Here is a 6,074-nt window from a genome sequence, read left to right on the forward strand (position 1 = left end):
TATATCCATAACTAAAGATAGAGAGCAACTTAGAACAGAAAATAAAAACTACTTAGTGATAAAGCAAACAAGCACACATGAGAATATTCACACCACGCTATTGCTCCCCGGCAACGGTGCCAGAAAAAGGTTTTGATAACCCACAAGTATAGGGAATCGTTTGTAGCCTTCTTTGATAAATAAGAGTGTCGAACCCAATGAGGAGCTAAAGTTAGAACAAACATTTCCTCTAGTTCTATCGACCACCGATACAACTCTATGCACACTTGACATTTGCTTTAGCTAGAACAAGTATCAAACTATTTTGCAAGAATGAAACTATGAGTACTTTGCGAGAATAAAACTATGAATAAATTGCAAGGTAATAAAATTGGATAGCTTTTGTCAAAGAAAGTCATTTGTCCCTAGGTAATCGATAACAAGTACCGGTAATCACTCTTGCAATTCTATATGAGGGAGAGGCATGAGCTAACATACTTTCTCTACTTGGATCATATGCACTTATGATTGGACCCCTAGAAAGCATCCGCAACTACTAAAGATCATTAAGGTCATGAAACCCAACCATAGCACTAAGTATCAAGTCCTCTTTATCCCATACGCAACAACCCACCTACTTGGGTTTAAGCTTCTGTCACTCTCGCAACCCACCACAAGCAAATCATGAACGTATTGCAACACCCTACAGCGGGGACCCCTCACGTTTGTGCGAGATGAAGGGCACCGTAGGACAGCACCATAAATAAAATATGCAATCATACCAACCAAGATCACGACTAGCCCACAGGACAAAATGGATCTACTCAAACATCATAGGATAACCATAGATCATTGGGAAATAATGTCTGGAGTTGAGCACCATGCTTAAGTAGAGATTACAGCGGGGGGAAGAGGTGTTACACCGCTACATAGAGGGGGAGAAAGTTGGTGTTGACGGTAGCAAGATTGTTGATGTAGATAGCCATCACAATCCTTGCCCCGGCGGCACTCTGGTGCCACCGGGAGAGAGGGGGAGAGAGCTCCCCTCCTTCTTCTTCTTCCTTGGCCTCCCCCCTAGATGGGAGGAGAGTTCCCCTCTGGTCCATGGCCTCCATGGCAGCAGAGGGGCAGGAGCCCCTCCGAGATTGGATCTCCCTCTCTATTCTCTTCTATTTCGCATTCCCCAGATCTGGCCCTTCACCATTTCTTAAATTTCTGGAGATCCGTAACTCCGATTGTGCCGAAATTCTTACATGATTTTTCCATAAATTATCTTTCTTGCACCAGAAGAAGGGCCCCAACCGCCTTACGAGGAGGGCATAAGACACCTGGGCATGCCTGGCACCCCCTGGCACGCCCTGGTGTATCTTGGGGGTTTTGGGCCTCCGTTTGTGATGATTCCAACTCCCAAAAATCACATATATTCCAAAATAATTTTCCGTAAAATTTTATCGCGTTTGGACTATGTTTGATATGGATTTTCTGCGAAACAAAAAAATGCAACAAACAGGAACTTGCACTCGGCACTAGATCAATAGGTTAGTCCAATAAATCATATAAAATGTTGCCAAAAATATGTGAAAGTTTTATAATATTGGCATGGAACAATCAAAAATTATAGATACGACGGAGACGTATCATTATCCCCAAGCTTAATTCCTGCTCGTCCTCAAGTAGGTAAATGATAAAAAGATAATTTTTGATGTGGAATTCTACCTAGCATAAACTTGATCATATATCAAATCATGCCATGAATATTAAGACATGAGTGATTCAAAGCAATAGTCTATAATTTGACATAAAGACATCAATACTCAGGCATCCCAACAAACAATCAGGTCTTTCAAAATATCAACGCTAAAGAAAGCTATCCCGACAAAATCATATAGTCTTGTCATGCTCTATCTTCTTAACACAAAGTATTTATCATGCACAACCCCGATGGCAAGCCGAGCAATTGGTTCACACTTTTTAACGCGCTTCAACTTTTTCAACCCTCACGCAATACATGAGTGCAAGCCATGGATATAGCACTACGGGTGGAATAGAGTATGATAATATATAGAAGACAAAAAAGTAGGAAAGTCTCACACCGACGCGGCTAACCAACGGGCTATGGAGATGCCCATCAATTGATATCAATGCGAGGAGTAGGGATTGCCATGCAATGAATGCACTGAGAGCTATAAGTGTCTGAAAGCTCAATATGAAAACTAAGTGGGTGTGCATCTAATCCTATAATGAAAAATTCCCACTAGTATATGAAAGTGACAACATAGGAGACTCTCCATATGAAAAACATGGTGCTACTTTGAAGCACAAGTGTGGAACTAGCATGCCCCTTCTCTATTTTTCTTTTTTTTTCTTTTTTTTTTCTTTTTTCTTTTTTTTCTTTTTTCTTTTTCTTTCTTTTTCTTTTTTCTTTTTTTCTTTTTTTCTTTTTTTTCTTTTTTTTTCTATGACTACTATGTCAGCTATATGATCATGCAAAGCAATATGACAATGAATGCTCAAGTCATCAAAATGGAAGCAGTGGAAGTTGCATGGATATGGAAGGGCCATAATAGTTAGGTATGGTGGTTGTTTTGAGGAAGATATAATAATGCTTATGTGTGGTAGAGCATATCATATCACGGGGTTTGGATGCACCGACGAAGTTTGCACCGACTCTCGATGTGAGAAAGGCCAATGCACGGTACCGTAGAGGCTAGCAAATTGCAGAAAGGTAAGAGTGCGTATAATCCATGAACTCACATTAGTCACAAAGAACTCATATACTTATTGCAAAAGTTTATTAGCCCTCGAAGCAAAGTTCTACTACGCATGCCCCTAGGGGGATAGATTGGTAGGAAAAGACCATCGCTCGTCCCCGACCGCCACTCATAAGGAAGACAATCAATAATAAATCATACTCCAACTTCATAGCATAACGAGAGACTATATGTGCATGCTTTCGGAATCACAAACCTTAACACCAATATTCCTACTAACCACAGCCGTTTACTAGTACCTCCCACATATTCCATCTCTATATTGCAAAACTATTGCAAGGAATCAAACATATCATATTCAGTGATCCACAAGTTTTATGTAGGATTTTATGACTAACCATGCAATTGACCAATTCCTCTTGACTCTCTAAATAAATATAAGTGAAGCAAAAGAGCATTCACTGGTATGCATCGGTGCTATACAAACGGTTTTTAACCCCTTTCCGCGACGGCATTTGGAACCGTCGCCTAGTGAGTGACGGCGATAGGGGGGTCCTTCCCACACGACCCAGAAACCATCGGGGATAGGGAGCCTTGATGCATACATTTGTCCCTATATAACCGTTTCCGATATCTCGAATATCCAAAACGCTTCATCCTTGCTACTCGTTTGTGCTCGCATTGCCATCGCAGTTTGCATTTTGTGATTTTACCTAAAACCAGGCAGATTCCAAGCATGGGAGCTTTCCAGGCAGATTCCAGGCACGGGAGTTTTATGATGCCTGGCACATCACAAACAATTCATGATTATAAACCGTGTACGATAGGTAGACAGTCACACACATTTAGTTTTCCCATACCGTATGTGATAGTGTCTGACATCACACACGCTTTGCAACCGGCAACTGTGTGCATTGTTACACATGTTTCCTCTCCGTGAACCATGTCGGATTATGATGTATATCGCACACACTGCGCTTTACTAACCATGTGCGCCGTAATGACATGCACACCGTAATTTCGCCCTAATTTAATTGCTGCTATTTAAAATTATACCTAATTTAAACTTGAAAGTGGGATATAGCTTTATTCATATCCATCGGGTTCAAACAAACAATGCATCATTTGATTCATAGGTACATATGTTTAAGAATTACATAAGCACCAAATAAAGAATGATGAACCAGGGCTCTATACTTGTACTATTACAGATGGTAAACAAAGAGGCGACAAACATTACAGTTGCTGAACAAGGTGAAGCGAAATAGCTCTATTGTGCTCTCCTGGATGCAGAAGGCATGCAGGACTCTAGTCCAACCCCTTGTGATGGTTGGCCACCAATCATGTAGTTTGAGAGGTAATCTTGAGTAAACTGCTTCAGGATCCACTGCAAATGAAAAAAGATTCAAACATTGTCATCTAACACAACTCATTACGAGCAGTAAAAAGAAGGCTACGGGGTTCTTACTTACCATCCTGCAGTTCAATGTTGTCTTGCATAAAGTGTAAACAAATAGTTCGATTGACATCTTTTGACCCATTTTAATAACAATCTTTATCAGTTTCCTCACTTGATGTTGGTTCATGAATATCTCATTGCCCCATACGCAAAAAGGGACGAAGTGTGGATCTTTGGCAATGGAGTTAATTGCAGGGAAGTACCACATTTGGGGCAGTTATAACGGATCAGTACCATTATTCAGATTTTTTGCAAGTCAGTACCACGTTTGAGGCTAATCGTTGCAAAACGGGCTAAGCGTCGTATAATGCTGTATTGACACCGTATCTGACCACGCGGCCCCACCTGTCAGATGACAGGTGGCATGTTATTTTTGCAGATAAGACCCTCGCATTTGCACTTAATCACACAAATGCTCCCGCGAAGTATAAAAAGGAAATTGCGAGCGCAGAGCGGATTCAAACCCGCGACCTTCAAGTTCCAACGGAGAGGCCTTGCCACTACGCTAGGCCCAGTAAACTGTTCAGTTAGGATACTAAGGACTTATATTATTAGAAGATTAAAAATAAAACGAAGGAAAAAGAAAGAATTCCTTATTTAACACTATTTAAATGTTGTTTCCTTATTTAACACTGGAAAACTTTTCCTTCCTTATATAACACCAAATCTAAATTTTGTTCCCTTTGTGACACATTCATCCGTTTTGAGTACTAACAGTGTTAATTGACATGTGAAAAGACGATTTTACCCCTAGTGCATTATTCACAGGAATAAAAAGGCAATAATATTTTTGGTGGTTACATGAACAATGAAGTTTCAGTGCGCCATGACACCGTCAGGTATTTCAGGTCCATGGAGAAACAATATACGTGCAGATGCTGAGGTACTATAGGACAATAGAGAAACCCTTTTTTCTACGAGTGTAGAGCATACCTTTTGAGGTCGATCATCTCCTGCCCTTATGGACTGATGTCGCTTGGTGCGTGCAGGCGCCTCTGCATCTTTGCAAGACACCAGTATGTAGGTTGGTTAACTTGTTTTTGAACGGCTAATTAACAAGAAGAAATGCACTGCAGTGACGGCCTGACTACACACGCGATGACTAACATCCAGCTTAAATTATGTTGGCAACTTTGTTTTGTTTACTCGACCACTAAGCTGCATGGCGTCATGTTTCGAGAGCCATAATTAAGCTTGGTTGGCCTAATTAGCCCGGTCCCATGTACAGTGCCGATAGTGGCCGGAACCTTATAGTTGCCACGTACAGAAGGGCCGAAACCGGCCGGATGGAGGACGGGCATGGTGGTTTCTAAAACTCTAGATCAAGTCATCGGAAATTGTGTGCATGCAAAGTTAGCTCAAAGAAGCAGACTAGCAAGCAGTTTGACTGATCCTTGTATCAATAGCACACATAAGCAATGTCGTAAACTTTGCATATGCTCATGTGGCCTGGGCTGGCTAAGCTTGCTCTCTAGGGAGACTATCGACCTGATGGAGTGATGGATCCGGTTCTAGTACAAGCCAGTTTCACGTGTACGTGTGCATCAGGGGTAAAAACGGCTCTGTTTTTGTCCGCCAGCTTCCTCGACCATGTAAATAACGGCTTCTTTGGTCATTTGAATAATTTTTGTCACAAATTGCATCAGGGGTAAAGTCGTCTTTTCAGGTGCCTTTTAACACCATTAGTAGTCAAAACTGATGAAAGTGTCACAAAAGGAACAAAATTTAAACTTTGTGTTTTATAAGGAAGAAAAAGTTTTTCAGTGTCAAATAAGTCGTCTTTTCAGGTGCCTTTTAACATCATTAGTAGTGAATACTGATGAAAGTGTCACAAAAGGAACAAAATTTAAACTTTGTGTTTTATAAGGAAGAAAAAGTTTTTCAATGTCAAATAGGGCAAGAAAATTGAAGACAGTGTTAAATAA

Source organism: Triticum dicoccoides, chromosome 5A, assembly GCF_002162155.2.
Source record: "Triticum dicoccoides isolate Atlit2015 ecotype Zavitan chromosome 5A, WEW_v2.0, whole genome shotgun sequence".
In the NCBI taxonomy this organism is placed as follows: domain Eukaryota; kingdom Viridiplantae; phylum Streptophyta; class Magnoliopsida; order Poales; family Poaceae; genus Triticum; species Triticum dicoccoides.